The following is a 19420-nucleotide window of genomic DNA, read 5'->3' as shown; positions in this document are numbered from 1 at the left end:
AGATGCCAGTTTTGTGAGACAAATCAGATGGAAGACCATCACCAAATATTGAACAAAACCTTATGGAGAGATCATGCACAGTACCAACACTGTTATACTTATCAAAGCCAAAGGACAATTATTCTCAGTCCTGAAAAAGATTGGCTGCATAATTCCACAATGCAAACGCACACTAAGTATCTGTGAGATCTGTAGTTTAGTTTCTCCTAATTTATCAGGCAAGGGTGGTTTACCAAGGGTGGTTTTCACTTATAAGCAACAGCCAATTCAGTGAACAGGGCAAAGAACTAACAAGAAAGAAAGTCACGATTTTGAATGAGTCCTGGCAGTAAAGTCAAACTCCAGCAAGTGGGCACTACCTAAATAAACACATTTATGAGCCATGCTGTCTTTTGCTGGAACCAGATGAAAGTCACATCAATGTATACATGATACCAGATGTTATTTCCTTCCACACAACAGCTACAGTAAAAAGCTACTAAAAGACAAGTGAACAAGTGGCTGGGGAAACAGCAGCTGAAGCAGAAAGCTCTGATTTTAATCTTTCATCAGTAAGCATGGGCTGTAGCTCAACAGCAACTTCAAGAAACCCAGACTGTAATCCCAACAGTGACAGTTCCAGAAACTCTAATGAGTCCAATTCACAGGTTGGCAAGAGCAGCAAAAGTCCAGTTGGCAGCCCAGCAAGAATGGCAGCACAAATCCCAGAAGCAGATGCTACACAGACTTGTGAACCCAGGTGCACAGCCCTGGGCACTTCTACATCACAGCCCTTCCCTAGCCAGAACAAACCATTTCCAGAGGTGTATCTGACATAACAAATAGCTTGTATTGGAATTACTGCTGAAGAAAAATCATCTGAGGTCTTCAAATTAGTTGAAAGTTTTAAGGTGGAAAGGCCTTAGGGGATGTTGCTGCAAACTATGATGCTCTAGGACTCTTCACTAAGATAAAGTGGTTATCTCCATGAAAGTGTTTATGGTACTTTTTATAAGAGAACTGTCATCAAGAATGAGGCCATGCATTGAATCTGGAAAGATTAGATAACTCAGGGATTCAAAGATTAGCTATAGAGATGACAAAGGATTGAAGAGGCCTGTTGAGAGTCAGGGCACCAACTATAATGGCAACTGGTAAAGCACAGAGATGAAGAATCAGATACCAGCTACTTATGTTAACAGTTTAAAGAACAAAAGGAGACTAGGGAAGTAGCTTCTGTTAAAGGGAAGTAGCTTCTGCTTAAGGAAATGCAATCTGTCCCTTTTCCAGACAATCTCTGCCAAACCACCAAATTTCATTAATCCTAAAATGAAAGATCTAAGTCATAGCAAAAGAGAAATTTTCAGTTCATCACAAAACTTCAAAGTTTGATGGGACTGATTCACTGATTTCACAACTTAACACATTAGTATTTACAGCTCATAAGGGAGCATGGCTCACGCAAATGGTCATTTAGGAATTACCATGTAAGTTTTTGCCAATTAGCAAAAGGTTCAAGGATTTTACTCTTTAAGATGCTTCCCAGCCTCTGAGTTTAACCTACCTGTAGCAAGCAGAGTGTCTTTCAGGTATTTGCAATAACCTGTGTCACATTTACTGAACACCTCCAGCTTCACTGATTCTCCAGTCTCTGGCACTCCTCTGCAACTTTCAACCACCTCCCAAGACATTCCTTTCATACCAAAAGAAATTACTGTATTTCTTTCATTGGGAGGATTAATAACGTCCATTACACTTTCCTGCACTCCTAACCATTGAATGTCTTGCTTTTCCTCTCTCTCTTCTCTCTCCACTTTTTTCTCAAAATACTAGTTTCCTATAAAGTAAAATCCTCCCTCCTGAATAAAGTTCCTCACTATCCACCCTCAAAAAACCTATAATTTTAAGATGCAATGCATTTTAAATAGTCTGTATAATCCAGCAGAAATTTTATGCAAAGGACTTCTTTATCCTGAAAGAATTTAGAACCAAATCATTTTGGTCTAAAACAGAGGTATTGGGAACTACATTTGTTAGTGCATATGAAGTTTCTACATTCAAAGGACAGTAGGTCCTGGGATGGTCTAGCATTCTATTCTGTATTTATCTACCCATACACACAAGTACATATAAATTTATAAACAGACATCTACCTTCCCAGGGAGGAGGATGACATATGTCCAATTTTAAAGTGTTACACTGGTATCATAAATCAAGCAAATACAACCTTAAAACGGCCAAGCCAACAGGAGAGGTAGTCTGGCACATGCTGTGAGGTAAGCCTGGAAGAATGATGAATCTCACAGTTGCAGAGGATGAGCTTCGTTACTCCCCAGGGCAAACTTTGAAAACGCCTTGTCTGGACCTTTCCAGTCAGGACAGCCGAAGTGCAAGTCTTAAAATTAAGGTACACTTTCAAAACATTCTCATTCTGCAGCTATGACTCAAGAATGAATGGAGCTTGAGTTTACCAAAAACCTAAAATAATTCCTTAACTGGGTATTATTTTTGCATGAATGCAAAAGTCAGTGTCAAGCATCAACCTCAGCACTTTGTACTAAGCAAAACACAATTTGGATTTTTGGTAGCGCAAGCTCAGCCTTTTACACAAGAAATGTGATCTAACCTGAAGTAATCAATCCTGATAGGTAAAAGAGAAATGCCTAGTTCATCTAAGCAGAAAGCCCCAAGGTTATGAAATCCTCCGTCAGTTTGTGCTCATCACTAAACAACTTGGTAATGAACATGCTTTTTGACAGAGCCTCAAGCTGTTACACAAACACATTTAAAGACGCAGAGCTTTACAGTGAAAAATCTCCTCTAACTCTGGAGATCTGCCTATTCCACAAGGCATATAGAGGAAAAAATACAGATACTGAGAAAAAAATACTGAAGATAAAAAGGAAGAAAAAAGGGAGATGAGGAGGGCATGGGGAAGAGATAAGAGCAGGTGAAATGCCTCATAACTCTACCAAGAAGGCAATTATGAGCAGATTACAATTGATTTTCTATCTATTTGCTAACTGAAATAACTGCAGTTTGAGACCAGGAGGTAAAAGAAATGACTGCTGCTTATTACACCATCTCACCTCTGTTCTTGTTATATTCTACTTTTAACATATAATTTAGTAATTAAGATGAAGAGTCAATTCTTTCAAGCATAAAAATATGGGCTTGTTCAATTAATGGGTTTCTTGCTTCAAACATATGGCAGAAGTGGTACATTTATTGTAAATATTTAGTAAGCTTGGAGACATGAGGCATTTTAAACATTACTATACATAATAAGAGATATAAGGAATCGCTATACAACAACTTCAGTCTGAGGACAAAAACATTTCAGTCTCTTCAAAGAAACAACTCACTGCAGTCTTGGTACAACATCTGTTTCTCACAGTACCTCAGATACAGTTTTCAGTACCACAAGTCAAAAAAACAAAGTGTAATCACCTTGATCACTAATAAGGCCGCCAGCTAGATGCCATGGCAACAAACACTATGTAAATGAGAGAACGATGAAATATCTCTTGAATAAATTAAAAAAAAATCTTATCCATGGCTGCCTAGCTACATGTGGGACATTACCTCACAGAACAGTAAAAGCAGCAGAATAATATTTACAGAAGAGGAAAAGAAGTTTTACGTGACACATTTGCTACCCTTCCTCTTAGTTACGATAACCCTCACTCCCACTTTCTTACTACTGTTACTCTCTATGCAGCACTTCAGTTTGTAAGAATTATTTCAAATACAGATTATGAAGAGATTGATGATTGCAAGCTGGGGCTAGAAAATCCAAACTATGATCTGTTTTAATTAAAAAATAAAGTCCAACCAAGGAAAAAACTATGTAGACACTAAGTTTTCAAGGGCAGCTATTTTTGGTGTTGCTGTTTGTTTGTTTGTTTGTTTTGTTTTTTAATTACTGGTTCTAAATAGAAGTTGTGGATCTGATGCAGAAAATACCAAACAAGATTTCATGACTTCTATAATAAAAGAAGTCAAACTAAGTCACAAAACTCCTTTCTACTGAATGGAGTTGCTTAGCCCTAGCCATTTCTGAGTACAACAAAAACTGACCTGAACCAAAACAAGTTCCCCATTTCACTTCACACTGAATTGGGTTTTTTTCCAGATTTTTTGAAGAGTATTTTCAACTGCATGTTAGACATATAAGATCTCACAAAATAAAATCTCATAAGGTTTTCAATTTACCTATGTAAAATTGAACAGTAAATAGGTTTCACCAAATATCAAACTGAATCTCCAACCTTTCCAAGTCTTACAGACTGCAAGACAGGTTTTCTTTAAAAATATGAACAGCTCTGGAACACCAGTAATGTTTTTAAAGGTTTGTACTACCCAGAAAAGCAGGCAGTGAAATCACTCCAGAGGAGTGTTGCTCAACTCAGCAGTCAGCCTGAAACACACAATCTACACAGATGAGTCAAGTCTGGATAATCCCTTCATGCTCTGTCAGGTTGGGAGTATGGGGTTGTTTTTCAACTGCATACCTTCAATAAATTCCACTTTTCTGCATTTACATTTTTAGACAACATTTTTAAAAATGTGTTGTGATTTGCAGATGTGTAAATATATTGCTGGTGGAGTTCTGCCTATCAGGACCTTGTAAATAATAACTGCCTTTTTAAAAGATTGCAAATGGTAATGTTAATTATAACACCACCGAGTGACTGCCTGCCCTGTGGAAGTCCAGGGTAGTAATAAAGGTGTAATAACTATGGCAAGGTTTGTAGAGAAATTAAATACCTGGATATGTTTCAACTACCTCTATCTGGAAAAGACAAAAAGAAAGGAAGTTTTTGAATTCTCAAGACTAAACAGTCTAATTAATAAAAAGGAAGGGGGAACAGAGAGAGAGAAAGAAAAATTTTCCCCTACTTCCTTAAAATAGTTGCAAATGTTTTAAACTGACATAACAAATTCTCTTTAAAATAAAAACATGCTTGAATTCATACCCATTCATGACAGATTACACTCTGGAGCATCACCAGATAGAAAATTTATTTCACTAAAATATATCTAATACAATCTTGGAAGAAGTCTTATTTCCAACTTGCAGGCACTCTATATGGGCAAATGGTTCGTGGTAAGGAGACAGTGGAAGAGGAAATACCCTGCCAGTTTGAAAACCCAGACATACTTGAATGGTTTATTTTCCTTCCAGATCAAAAGACTATGCTACTGCTATCTTAAGTATGTCGTTAATTGCATAACCCTAAGAGCCGCAATTATGAATTATGTCTCTGCTTTGCAAACACAGATCAAGAGGACAAGACAGTAAACACAACATTTCAATACATCTGTTGTTCAAGAAGTGTGGTCTACTGTTCAGCAGGATGGGCTTACTTAACCCAACTTTTGGCAACACCATCGCTTAAGGGCTATTTGGCCCTGACAGAGCTACCAAACCAGAACCTGGCACGGGAGTGTCAGACAGGGCCAGGTCCGACTGCAGAAGGTGCTGCAAAGCACAGCCCAGCGGAGTTTCCTCCCCCGGGGGCATTATAAAATAACGTCACCGCTCCACAAATACAACCCTACATGCCCGGCGTTACTCAGACATGCCTGCAGGATTAGGTCCAAAACACACAGGTGACTGAAAATTAAGTTTTAAGAGAGATTAAAACTTAAAAGCCACAGCCAGATCTGAGAATGGTGAAGCCAACACTTATTACGGTTCTGTTAAATAGAGCAAGCCAACTTATGCAGCCGGTTCTCTCACTCAAAGCGCAGGGAATAAACCAACACTTTCTCATAGACTTATTAAAAGAAAACCCACAAAACTAACCCCAAAAGTTAGAAGCAGGGACACGGCAGGGGAGGTTAGAGTACCTGAAATAACTTTTAATTCCTTCTCAGGGTCCCGGTGCCCGCGGGTCCCCGGGACGGTGCAGCCCGGCGGGCGGGCCAGCCCGGCGCTGGGGAAGGGGCACGGCCGACCCGCCGGCTCGGCCCGCAGGCTCCGCCGGGGTCGGCAGCGACCAGCTCGGGGAGAACTTCCCGGAGGGACGGGGCCTGCCGAGGCGCGGGGCGATCCCGCCGGCCCCCCGGGACGCAGGGCCGGGGCTGTCTCCTCCCTCCCCGGGAAGCGCCGCCGCGCCGCGGCCTCCGCCGCCCGGGCGACCTCCGCCGGGCGACCTCGGGGAGGCGCCGGGGGCAGGGCCGGAGCCGCGGCCCCGTGCGGACACACGCGCCGGCCCGGCCCCAGCGGTGGGCGGCGCCGGGGCGGGGGCGCGGAGCGGGGCGGTCGCGGCCCGGCGCTCCCCCGCCGCCATCGCCGGGGCCCGCCCGCGGCCGCCGAGTCCCCGCGCCCCCGCAGGCGGCCACCCACCTGCAGCCCGCCGGCAGCCGCTGCCGCGGGCGGGAGCAGCGGCTGCAAGGTCGCCTTCACCTCGCCCGCCGCCGCCGCGCATCCCCGCCGTGCTGCGGGAGGCGCTGCGCGGGGCCCCGCTGGCCGCCGCCGGGCCGCCCCTCCCTGCTGCCCGCCGGGCAGAGCCGGGGCGGGAGGGGGCACCTGCTGCCGGGGCACCGCGAAACCCTGCTGGGGAACCGCCCGGCCCGGCCCGGCCTTCGCAGCGGCCGCGGGGAGTGGGCAGGCGAGGGACACGGCTCCCTCCCAGCGCCGTGGATTCCTGCCGAGGGTTCCCGAAGGCCGCCGTGGTGACCCCCTCCCAGAACACCGCAACGTTACCGGCTGGGGCCAGCGGGGACGGCCGGGGTGGTGCGGCCTGGGCAGCTGGTCCTCCGGCCCGGCAAAGGTCCCGCCGCCATCGGAGAACACCTCCCGGTGCTCAGGGGCGCTCAGTGTGCCGGTGCCCCTGTGCCCCACTGCCCCTGCTTTGCAGCTGGAGAAAGGGCTGTCGGAGAGCTTTTTTGGCAGGGATACTTAACTCCGTCTACGGCAGAGTTGGTAGAGACCTTAATTTCCGTCCCGTGTTCTAATTGCGAGATGTTTCCTCCCACCCCGCAGTTACTTTTATGCAGATGAAGCAATCTACCTCTCACCATCCCACCCTGCCTTCTGTGCTCCTGCCGAGGCGGCTTAGCGCCAGGAGCTGCTTAGAAGATATGAATGAAAGTCTGGTGTTGTGATTACGGCTTGTAGCTGACGGAGCGTATCGTATACAAGATAAGACATACAGCTATTGCTACTCACAGGCTACAAGTGTGGATATATATAACTATTATCCACTCCTGTTCTACTATTGGAGTTTAGAAAAACTTCTTCCGGTACCTAGCAGAAAATGGGCTAGATGTTTTAAATTCTGCATCCAATTTACACAAATCCTACACAGAAGGCCCACTTTGCAGTGGTGCAATAAAATGTGATAGATTTGCCTGGACAAAATACTATGGAGGCACAGGACTATGCTGCTATATATGTTTCAATAAACCCTCCCTCTTAGAGATGGTACAGTCTGTAGAGCGAGGGCATGATTTTGTTCATTTGACTCATTTATTATAAGGTGTGTTGAATTTTTCGTACCCATCCTAGGTATGAGTTTGGAGGGTTCAGTTCTCAGTGCAAGAGGCCACTTCTCTCCCCTGTTTAGTTACTTACGCGTGCAGAAGGAATTTGAGGCCTCTACTTAACACAAAAAAAAAAAAAAAAAAAGCTTGTTCCCTCAGTTCCACATGCTGATTCTGTTTCAAGCCAGAGTGGTGTCCAAATGTGACTATGAATATTAATTTAATAGAGGAAATTGGTGAAAGCAAGACTGAAGAATTAGACACTTGCAGTGCTACTTTGCTGCTTATTATGGAAGCCTTTGCCGGTGATTGAGGAACATATGAGTCAGTTAAAAGCACTGCAGTGCTGGAGAAAATTATTCTCAATTATCAGAATAAGAAAGAGCAGAATAATATGGAATTGATTTTGAAGCTACTTAAAGTCACAAGAGTTTCACATTATGTTTTTTCTTGTTATATTATAGTTCTTGATAAGTTCGTGTAAACCATCTTTTTGACCTTATCTGTTCTGAAAAGATTGTGATCCTACAGTATCTTAAAATATGCTACCCATAAACATGAGTTACGTCTGCTCAAGCGTGAGGTTTACTCAAAATGAAGTGAGATGCTTGATGTCATTGCACTGCTCATTGGTAAGACCTTATTTCTTCCCCATTGCCTTAGGAAGCAATGTACTTCCCAATTAAAGTATGTACTTGGGAGTCAGAATCCAGGATTTTTCTGTTCCATGACCATAAAATGGAAATACAGCAGTGGTACCTTGGAAGAAGGGGTTGTAAGTGTTAAAAGACTTTCTCAAGGTAGGACAGTAGAAGCTGGGGATTCATATTCCTCCAGAACTTCCCTCATCTCTCTCTTCCTTCCCCATAGCATGTCCCCAGTCACTCCCACATCACTGTTCTTCAGGTTTTGATGAAGCTCAGAATTTCCGTAGCTTCTTTGGGACTTTCACAAGTTTCATAACACTTTCCTGGTCAGCTAATGGGAAAAAAAGTTGTTGTTAGTGAATGAGAACACTCTGGAGGATAATCAGTACTTAAAAGCAAGAAAAGGAAAAATGGGACCTGCTGCCCTCTTTGGAAACCAGAACCTCCTTTGTTTCCAGAATCTGTATTGGTATAACTACAACATAACAGTGCAGAATAGCAAAAGTATATAAACAATACTTTTTCTGTTAAACTGGTCCTAAACATATTAACTTTGATTCTCTTCCATCTTCTTTATGAATCTCTGTTATGTCAAACTTTCTTTTGCAGCTTTGCATCAGTTATCACTTTTTAGTATTAAAAAAAATACACATCTTTTCAGAATTTCTTTGCCTTCTCAATTATGCTGTGCATTTAATCTGCCATTTCCTCTCTTCCCTTATGAGCAACAATTGTTTTTCAGGACTTGAATATTTTCTGCTTCTGACATAGAGAATACCCCTTGTATTCCTGCAGTTGTCCAGAGAGCTGTCCAGTCCCTATAATTGAACGTACTCCTCACCCTCTTGGTCTGGGAAACCTGCATTTTGTGCCTCTATCCACAACAACCCGCTTCTTAGGTAAATCCCGCCCAAACTCTCTTGATCCAGCTTGTGCTTGAGATTATCAAATATGCCAGAGCAGATAACAGATTTCAGCAGAATGTCATAGTATTAGTGTCTGCTGCTTTTGTCTTCTTGAATAACTGCTGCTTTACTTGAAGGTCTTGAACATTAAGTCCATTTCTTGCTGGCTTTCTGCTTCAGCCTTCGAGTATCTTTTACAGGTATCTTCTAGTATCCTTTTCTTCCATTTAACCACAGTAATGGTCCTTGGTTCTAAACTGACGTTCTTGAAATGTCTATATGATTTCTCAGCTCTTTGTTTATCCTCTACCTGGCATTATTTTACCTTTTCAGCCATCACATTTTGTGCAGATACTTTCTCATTTGAGAATCTTGTGCAGCTTCTGCCATTATTTGCGTAGAAAAGCCTACATGCTTATATGACAAAACTGCTACAACAATGTACATTATGTTAATTTGTGTTACCACAGCAACTGAGTCATACAGAAATGTAGTGTTCCATTGTCTTGTATTGCAACCTTGGTATTCTGATAAAAAGCTACAGAAATTTAGTCTGTGTGGAGCTGGAGCAGAGCTGGAGCTTAACTAGTTGATAACTGTGCCTATTGAGTAGGTATCAACAGCTGGTGTCAAAATGGGTTTACCAGCTAGGATCCTCTAGGAATCTAAGTCCTGTTCTGTTCAGTTCTGTGAGGAATTGCAGGCATCATGGAGGAGGGGGTTAGGATCTTGCCATTTAGAAAACTGGTCTAGAAAACACAAGGCATAGATCGGGAGCATGAACACAAGCTGCTGAGCCTGGGCAGGTGTAACAAATTCCACAAATTCAGGAAAGGAAATACTGGTGAAAAAGTAATCTGTCAGAAAGGAATATGAAGTCTACCACAAGTCACTAGCGGAACATGAGTCAGCAATGTGTTTTCATGGCAAAAATAGTAAACATTCCAGGAAGATGTACGTGTGGGAAGCAATCTGTGAGCTCTATGCAGTATTGATAGTACATTAGTGGAATGACTGTTTTTGTGCATCATAGCTCAAGAAGAACGTGAACCATCAGGAGTCAGGCAGGTGGCAATAAGGATGAACACAGAACTGGGAAGACCAAAGGAGCTGGAGTTGTTCAGGCTAGAGGAAAGAAGGCAGACATACTAGGAGTCTTTGTATACTTAAAAGACCATTGCAAAGAAAAAGGGAATAATCTATTCTTGGTAGGTAGGGTAAGATGTAATGGACTTAAATTGCATCAAGGAGGAAAAGCTTTTCTAATGGTAACATTAGTGAGGCACAGCTTTATATCACAGAGAGTGTAATAGTGTCTCCGTTACTGGATGTCTTTTAGTACGTACTGGGCAAATAGCAAGCACTATTGATCTGGCATTTAAACTGGACGATGGACTAGGTGACTAATCAAGGTCTGTTACAGACCTATTTTTCTGTGATTACATGTAATCTGAAGCTTGTCATTAATCATCATTTCTTTATCCAGTCCCACTGTACATTCTGTTTTCTTTTTAAATTGTATCCCTCATCATTCCTGGGTTCTCTGGAGGACAAAAAAACATTTTGTCCCATTTTTCTCTATATATACTCAAAGACCAAAGCCTTTCTCATTTTTCTGGCAGCCCACGACAGATACAGACTGAGTTGTACTGCATTTTACTCCTAACTATTATAACTACACAAGTCAAACATGCAATAGAAATTATTTGGATGACAGTTGTCAGTTTATTCAGATATGTTCTACATAAACTATACGTAATGTTAACATAAATCTGAGACTCTTTAGTCATATACTAGACAAAATTACTCAATTCATAAAATGTTACTATATTCCAGACCTACCTAATGCACATAATCCCAAATTCTCTGATCATCACTGCCAGGAACCCATTAAAGTTTTTAATGTGAATTTTAATGTTACCTACTCTTTAGGCATGATTTGGTTTTGGTTTTGTATATTCAAAAAAGCCATTCACTTTTACATTTCAATTTAAAATAAATAACTTATACCAAGAACAATTGGCATTTATTTACTTGGCAGATCTGATCAACAGGCAGCATTTCTTTTTTTTTTTTTTTTAACCAATTAGGTATTACTTCTTTCTACAGACATTTGCTGTTCTAGCCTTGAATCAGCACATCTGTGAGAGCAGACCCATACACATTTTGGGTACCCTTGAATAAAAGGAGCTATTGCAATAATTGCCAATGCTGAATACATTATTTGCTGAGTTTTTAAAGAGGATGTCCATCAGGAGTTTAGACCTATTCTTTTTCCGCTTGAGTACAATTTTGGCAAACTGTACAGTCATTTTATCCTTTCTGAAAATGGGGATTTTCTTCCTGTAATAATTTCTTGTTGCAGATTAATAATGTATTTTTCAACACAGAATATGTATTGCCCATGTGCCTGTGCTGATCAACACATTTGTATGTGATGGGGAAAAAGAGGTGGGGAACAAAGTGGAAAAATTTCACTATGATGTTGGATTTCTCAGGGCCATAAAAACTAAATGCCAACAATGAAGAACCATTGACTTTTTGTGGGTTGAAGGATATTGGAATTGTAATGAAAATGTCAGTGTTCAGCTGGGGCTGAAAGAAATACATACTAAGAAAAAAAAAGGAAACATAAAGCATCATTATGCCTCTGTTTACAGTGCTCCAGTTTTTAAATGCCCCAAGCAGCTCTTGTCTTCATATTTCAAAAGAGATACAGTAGAACTAGACAAGAGTATTATGGATGATCAGGGATAGGGCACAGCTTTTCCGTGAGGTGTGGCTGAATAGACAGATTCTTTAACCTGAATAGGACACAGCCAAGAAAGGGTATGAGAGGGATCTGTAAATCATGAGTGGCAGAAATCCCATATATAGAGTACCCATTCTTTCTTAACAGAGGAGTTGAGCAGCATCAGATAAAATTGTCAGATGTCAGTTTTCAGAGAGACAAAAATGAGAAATTCCCTAAAACTATCCATGTTTTCAGAAAGAAAGTGGATATGTTCGTGGAATAAAAATCCATCTAGTGCTGTTAAAAGCTAATATGTAGAGATCTCTATTTCAGCAAGTCCCTAAGACAGCCCCAAGTTCCAGCTCTGCTGGAGCCTTTATACATTTGTTTAATTCTTATGTTTGGCAGAAAACGTCTTCAGCTGATCACTGTCAGGAAGAGGTCTTGGGCTGGACTGAGACACATGTCTCAGTGTGAGCATTCTTACTTTGTTGTTTATTCGCCTGCTGACTGAGAAGGCTCTGACACCCTTTGACTTGTACAGGTCTGTGCTTCTGCAACCTTACATCACTGTGGGAGACACAGCCTGGGAAGTGATCAAAAGAATAAGCAGGAGGCAGAAATCTGCCTTTGATAAGTCACCTTTTTTTTTTTTTTGAGTTTAGGAAAAAAAAAGAAAAAGATTGCCTCCCACATCCTTGGACACAGTCAAGCATGGACAGATGCCTGACTCCATTATCACCTTCTTCTGCATCGTGATAGAGCCAAGCAAACTCCTAAGGCACTTTAAGGCCACAAAAAGAGTCAATAATGCTGGGGGTGGGGGGAAGCAGTGAAGAAATTCCCTTGCTGCGCCTGCCAGAGAGTGAATCAAGCGGATGCAAACCTACTTTCTGCAGCTGGGAGACATCACTTGGGGCATTCCTGAAGTGGGTCAGTGCAGGGGTCGCACTTGCTGTTCTCAAAATTTCCAGAGCGTCAGCAAGAAGGAGAATTATCCCTTGTCAACATATCCAGAGGTATGATTGAAAACTAACATGGTAATCTTATTCACTGCAGAACACAAGAAAGCATGAATTTGATGTTTGAAAAAGTCTGACTGACAGGAATATTAAATAGGCTTTCAGTTAGCAGATGCTTACATGTTGGCCTCTGGGGACCAGGAAGGGTAGAAGTCACCTCAAGCAGCAGCCTGTTGGAAAACAGACATTGTACAGCCAGAGGAAGAAGGTCGGTGCTGAGGGATTCTTCACACATATGATCCCCTTTAGGCTGCAGAGAACACTGGCAGAGGGCGAAACCCAGTAGTAGCTTAAGAAAAACAATTTTGTCCCCATTTTAGGAATGTCTTTATTTACCCCATATATTCATCTATTGTGACTGTTGCTGTGGTTTAGGGAATAAAGAGAGTAGGATATGGGAGTGTAAAATGCCTTCATCTCATGTATTTACAATTGTGTATTTGTATTTTGAAGCAATGAAAATTCAAACAAAAGTAGTTGCTACAGCATTTCAAATTCTGAATCAAAAACCCTAAAACATTGAGAACTTTTGGATTTATACATTTTACAGAATCTTCACTGAGTAAAATAATTTGTTTCCATCTATAGTTCACTTTTTGATTCCTTGTTTAGTAAGAAATTTTCACTCTGAAATTTTCTTTATCTGAAAATATTGTAAATGCTAAAAATTCAAATGAAAGAGAACTGGGGTGATAATTTTCAGATACTCAAATGTTTTATTTTCTTCACAACTGGCAAAAATTGGCAGATCATTACAGAGGAACAAGCTCTTTTCTGTTCTTCTGCAGCCAATATGATGCTTAGTCATATTCTGCTGTTTCACTTGTTGGTATTTTTTATTGTAAGTTTTATAGCTCTATACTGTGGGTAGTCAGTGCTTCTGTAAGGTGAGGTGATACCATTTTGATTTCCTTCATTTTGGAGAAGTTTGATCCTACTTATGCAAAAAAAAAAAAAAAAAAAAAAGAAAAAAAAGAAAAATCAATGCTGGTGCTTTTTTTTTTTTCCTGGAAGGGGAGTGGTGTTATTACGTATATAGTTCTGTTTCATTCTGTTTCATGATGGCTCAGAAGTGAATGCAACAGTTACCACAAATGAACAAAATGGTTTTTGGTTGCAGTAAAAATTCACTGTGCAATTTGCCCAAAAGCTGTTAACAGCATTAACAACACGCTACCATTTTCTTAGTGGGCTTGCATATCATTAATAAGATAATAGTAATATCTTTTCTCCTAATGATAGCTGTTCTTTATACCTCATCTCCTTGGAGATGAGAATCTCTACTTTCTTTATTCCTTCCATTTATACAATTTTTTCTGCCCTCTTTTTTTGAACAAAGTCCTGAAAGCAAGCAAGTATTGAATCATCTCAGTATTTATTTATTCATTGTATTTGAGATAGAAATGCCATGATAGTTGTGACTGAGCATCCATGTTCTTAGACTTTGTTTCACTTTGATTTCTGTACTGATTTTTTAACCAACAGAATAGTTCACAGTTTCCAGTCTGTAGTTCAGTTGCAAGGCAATAATGACTTTAGACACTCACCTTCACTCTGCTCCAGTCTTTGAGTCCTTTGGAGCCTGTTTCCCCCATTCCTGGCCACATTTCTATGTCCTCTGCTGAGATGCTGGTGAGACACTGGAACAGGTTGCCTAGGGAAGTTGTGGATGCCCCAGCCCTGAAAATGTTTGAGGCCAAGTTTGATGCAGCTCTGAACCAACTTGTTTAGTGAAAAATGTCCCTGCCCATTGCAGGGGGCTTTTAACTAGATGATCGTTAAGGTCCCTTCCAATCCAAATCATGCTATGATTTTATGATTATAAGCAGAATTGTAGAAATCATAGAAAATAGAATGAGAAGAAACATTATTTGACCCATCATTATAGTCCACAGCAGGATCATCTCCATGTAAATTAGTCCTGAATGTGTTTGTTCTATTTCTTGAAGATTCCCCAAGACACCAAATACTTTGTAGGCAAAATTCTCCAGTACTGACTGGCCTGTTTATTTACTGAATAATTTCCCTGGGAAATGGCTTTCAAATGGTCATCATGGGATTAAATCTCTAATTGTACATGTCTACAGGTATATATCTACTAAAACTATAGGTTTCTAACTTTCTGCTAGAAGAAATCAAGATGTGGATCTTGTCTACAGATAGGTGTTAGGAACTACCTGAGCTGGAAACAACACCCCTAATATCTAACCTATACTGAAAGCTATTTTGCTCTGTCTCATTCTTAGGAAAAGGATGGAGTGCAATTTATTCCTTTCCTTTTTGTTGTACCTTTTACCCTTATTTTTCATGTTGCTTGTTGTCTTCTAAAGGCTAAACCAGTTAAACACTTTAAACACTGTTTATTTTCAAGTGATCCTCTTTGTTCCTCTTTTGACTCCTTTCAGCTGGTTCATGTAGTTCTCATAATAAGGAACTTGAAACTAAGCACGTGGTGGAAGAGAGACTGCATGGCATTAAACATACTCTGCATGAACTCCAGCTTATCTTTTAAGACAGTGGGTGGGAAACTTAATCATAGGAAAAGCTGTCTTCCATTACATCACCATTGAAGCAAAAGCAGTACATGCAGCTCCGAATTCCTTGCTTCAGGCTATACTTACTGTAAAGCTGAGCCTGGATACCAGTGAGCCACAAGGCCTGGTGAGCAAGCATCACATCAGCAAAACAGTGCTGGCTGTTTCTTGATGTCTACTGTGCTTTAAAAAAGACACTTTCAGTAACAAGATGCCAGAAGAGCTCTTTTATTATCTCTGTTGCAGGTTTGAGAAGGTATTGTCTTCATTCTTGAAGTTGTGGAGTAAATTTTCAAGTTAACATGTGAGGGAGAAATACTGAGAGGATTTTTTGCATGTATCTAAAAAGCAAGTTGATCTAAAAATATGCTCCATTGTCATTCAGTGTTCTGAGATATTACTCTTTTCAGTTCTATTTTTATAAACAGCTTAAATAATAGTTCCTAAAAAAAATTCCTTATTACTGTAGTACATTTTATGATGGAGGATAATTGTTTCTGAATCTTCTAATTGTTCATCTGTCAATCAATCTATAAGAAACTCAGAACAGTTTTGTGAGAATAACAGAATGAACTTCAAGTAGAGTGAATTGTCTGAGGTCGGAGGAAATAAAAAGAAAATACAAATGACCAGACTGATGTTAGAACTGTGGGGGAATGCATGAGTATCTGCAAAGAGTGTTTGTGGTAAATCCATACTACTTTGATCATACCTTGATTTCAATAGCATTATGATACTAATAATGACCATAATGCACATGTAACCTTGGATTCTGAGTTTTACATTATTGTCACTGGTTTAGGGAAATCATCACTGTTTCAAAGATAGAAACCAAGACTCAAGATAGAAAATTTACTTCTTGTGCTGTTGCCACTGTTTGTTCTCTAGAAACATCATATTTATCTTCTGCTGCTTTGATGTTATGGGTTCAAAATCTTCTGAGAGGAAAGATAGAACATTCTCTTCTCTATGAAGACAGAGCTAAATTAGATTTTCAGGTATGAACTGTCCTTGCACCTCCAGATCCCCAGGTGAGAGCCCACTGGAGTGACCTTTTGATCTCTTGTTTTGATGCAGACCCTGACTGAGTTCCAGAGATGACACGTGACCTGATATATGGATTAAAAACACAAAGAGAATTCTTTGGGTTTGTGATCCTGAAATTCAATCACAACATTTTGATTGGATACCTTCTGCTTTATGACATTGTCTAAGAATATGTAAGATTTTCCACTTGCACCAGAGTGCTTTGAATTCATATTGTTATTCATTAACAAATCTCTCCTGCAGTATTCTCTTACTATTGTTACTGCTACTCAATATAGTTTTAAAATTGTTTTTGGCAAATCAGAATCAGTTTATTCACAGAACCACAAAATATGGGGAGTTGAAAGGGACCCATAAGGACTGTCAAATCCAACTCTTAGCCCTGCACAAGATGTCTCCAAGAGTCACACCATGTGTCTGAGAACATTGTCCAAACACTTCTTGAACTCTGTCAGGCTTGGTGCTGTGACCACTTCCCTGAGGAGCCTGTTCCAGTACCCAACCACCCTCTGGGTGAAGAACCTTTTTCTAAAATCCAACCTAAACCTCCTCTGATACAACTTCAGGCCATTCCCTCAGGTCTTGTCCCTGGTTACCAGGGAAGAGATCAGTGCCTGCCCCTCCACTTCCCCTCCTATGGAAGTTGTAGACAATAATGAGGTCTCCCCTCAGCCTCCTCTTCTCCAGGCTGAACAGACAAAGTGACCTCAGCCACTCCTCATACGGCTTCCCCTCAAGGCCCTTCACCATCTTCGTTGCCCTCCTTTGGACACTCTCTAAGAGCTTAATATCTTTCTTATATTGTTGTACCCAAACCTGCACACAATATTCAAGGTGAGGCTGCCAGAGTGGGACAATCCCCTCCCTTGAGTAGCTGGTGATGCTTTGTCTGATGCTCCCAGGACACAATTGACCCTCCTGGCTGCCAGGGCACTGCTGACTCATTGTGATGTAATACCTGCTTCTAAGTTTCTCCCTGGCCTTTTGGGTAGTGGTTTTGGTTTATAAGGCTTTACATTGTTCAGGACTTGCTGGCATAAAGAACAACCTGTTTTTTCCAGTTATTCAATGATTATTTATTGTTTGTATTATTGTTACACTTAGTAGTAGCAGTAGACATAGGACATGTTCTAGGTGTTGTACAGAGAATAAAAAGAGGGCCTCTGTCCCCTCTACAGAACCTAACTGAGAACAAGAGAAAATAGATGATGGCACAGTCAGAGACGTGATCTGAACAACCATTGGTTTTCGAGGTATGAAATGAGAGATTTCAAGATTTACATGTAGAAAATTCCTCTTTTCTCATTTGAAAGTGACTTTTCTACTGAAACTGTATGACGAAAAAAACCCCAATCGTCAAAAATGAACTATCTTTTTTTTTCAGTTCTTGAAAATTTTCTCCATGTGGGAAAATCATTTGCATCTGCTTCTTCCCCAGAGGACAGTGGGATGAGGGAAGGCTTTTTGGGTCTTGTGATGTAAACTGCACAAGCACAAGGATGCATACTGTAAACTGTACAGCTTTGGATCAATATTGAGCAATTTTATAGTCAATATCCCTGATTTTGGCTTCTTCCAAGTAATACCTCATAGCAATTACTACCCATGTCATTAATGCTTCTCAAAATTTAGGGTCGATCGTGTTGTAGGCGGTCTGTGTTAAAGGACAGCTTCTCTCTAGAAGCACTGTCAGAAGCTTTGTTATAAACAAACTGAAACCATGGCTCCCTGCTTAGCATTTGAGAGGTAGGATGTGGAAAATGCCCTGACATTGCTTCTCTTTTCTTCTTGTCAGATGTCAGGTTGCTGCTATTGCTTTTACTTGGTGTTTGCTCTATCTGCAGTTGGTCTGAATTTGTTTGAGCACTGCAAACTATTAGACAGTGTGAACTTAAGGCAGAGTGACACTAAGTAGGGTTGATTCTGTGTTAACAGAAGATTTGTTATTGTTTGGGAACGCTGTTGTGGGGTGAAATCTGACCATCTATTTAAAAGTAGAGGTGTGAAAAGATTAACAGCTTAGAGAGGCATAATTGTCTCCGATCTGATGTTTCAGTATGTCCTATTACAGAATTTGATACTGTTTGGCATGAGTGCTCTGTGTGCAATTTGTCAAAATTACTTAGGCGAAACATGATTTGAAATGGTGGCATCTTAGGCAGAGGTGAAAAGGCAGCTCAGAAATTCCTTCCTAACTCAAATATACTTGCCCCATGGTAGACCTGCCCTACAAATGGATGATTAATCTTCTAAATGTCTTGAAGTCCCCAAAAGTATTCCTGCATTTCACTGTGTATAGAAGATATTAACTACAATATATTTTGATAGTCTCTCTGGTTCAAGTCAAAATAATACTGCAATTGTTTATTACAACCCAGAATTAAATTAGCACAGGTCTAGAGGAATGTACATAATGCCGTATGGAAAACTGCTCTTCTGAAAATCCCCTGCGTGTGGGTTTTCAGTAAATGAGGACATTTGGTGAAGTTTCAGCTTTCACAGATGAAAGGTAAGAAAGATTTACATTTATACATAAACATGCACAGCATGGGGGAGGCTCGTCTGCCTCACAGCATGCAGCAACTGTTCAAATGAAAATGAACACTTCTTAGGAGTACTATTCTGGGAAGTGCTAAGAGTCCATGCTGCTCACTGTGCCAGCGGCCCCAAGAGCAATACACCTCAGATGTGTGCCACAACATGCTCTGGCTAACAAGTATCTTCAGCTTCAAAGGGCTATGGACTTTATCAAGTTGTTTATTGATCATATATGAAAGAGCTCAGCAGCTAGTGGTGGAGGTTCTGCCATATTCCAGAAACATCCTGGCCTAGGGAGAGGCACAGTTTGGTAATGAAACAAAATTAGCACAGTTACTAACCCGGCAAGAGGTGAGGAGGTGGGAAGAGTCTGGGCCATAGATCTGCCTTGTTCCTGGGATAGGTGTTACAGATTCATGTGATACTGTAGGATCTTCTTATTGGGTATGGCAGGGAATTTCTTAATGGCAATCAATACCTCTGATTTTAGCTCATGTCCATTGGTGGGTTTTGCCCCTGC

At 40.9% G+C, this 19420-nt stretch overlaps 1 protein-coding gene across 1 annotated transcript in view; it reads right to left on the bottom strand.

The window, feature by feature from the left end:
• The window catches only part of ZC3H12C (zinc finger CCCH-type containing 12C), a 44531-nt gene extending 38480 nt beyond the window's left edge, over positions 1-6051 (bottom strand). Inside the window, exon 1 of the mRNA XM_050333363.1 lies at positions 5836-6051. The gene's annotated coding sequence lies outside the window, so the exon portion shown is untranslated. The remainder of the gene's footprint in view (positions 1-5835) is intronic.
• Positions 6052-19420: the final 13369 nt, after the last annotated feature.

The sequence above is a fragment of the Myiozetetes cayanensis genome, unplaced genomic scaffold (assembly GCF_022539395.1).
Source record: "Myiozetetes cayanensis isolate MyiCay16 unplaced genomic scaffold, myiCay2020 scf5-8, whole genome shotgun sequence".
In the NCBI taxonomy this organism is placed as follows: domain Eukaryota; kingdom Metazoa; phylum Chordata; class Aves; order Passeriformes; family Tyrannidae; genus Myiozetetes; species Myiozetetes cayanensis.
The sequence above is the reverse complement of the archived record's forward strand: the minus strand, read 5'-3'. Positions and strand labels throughout refer to the sequence as shown.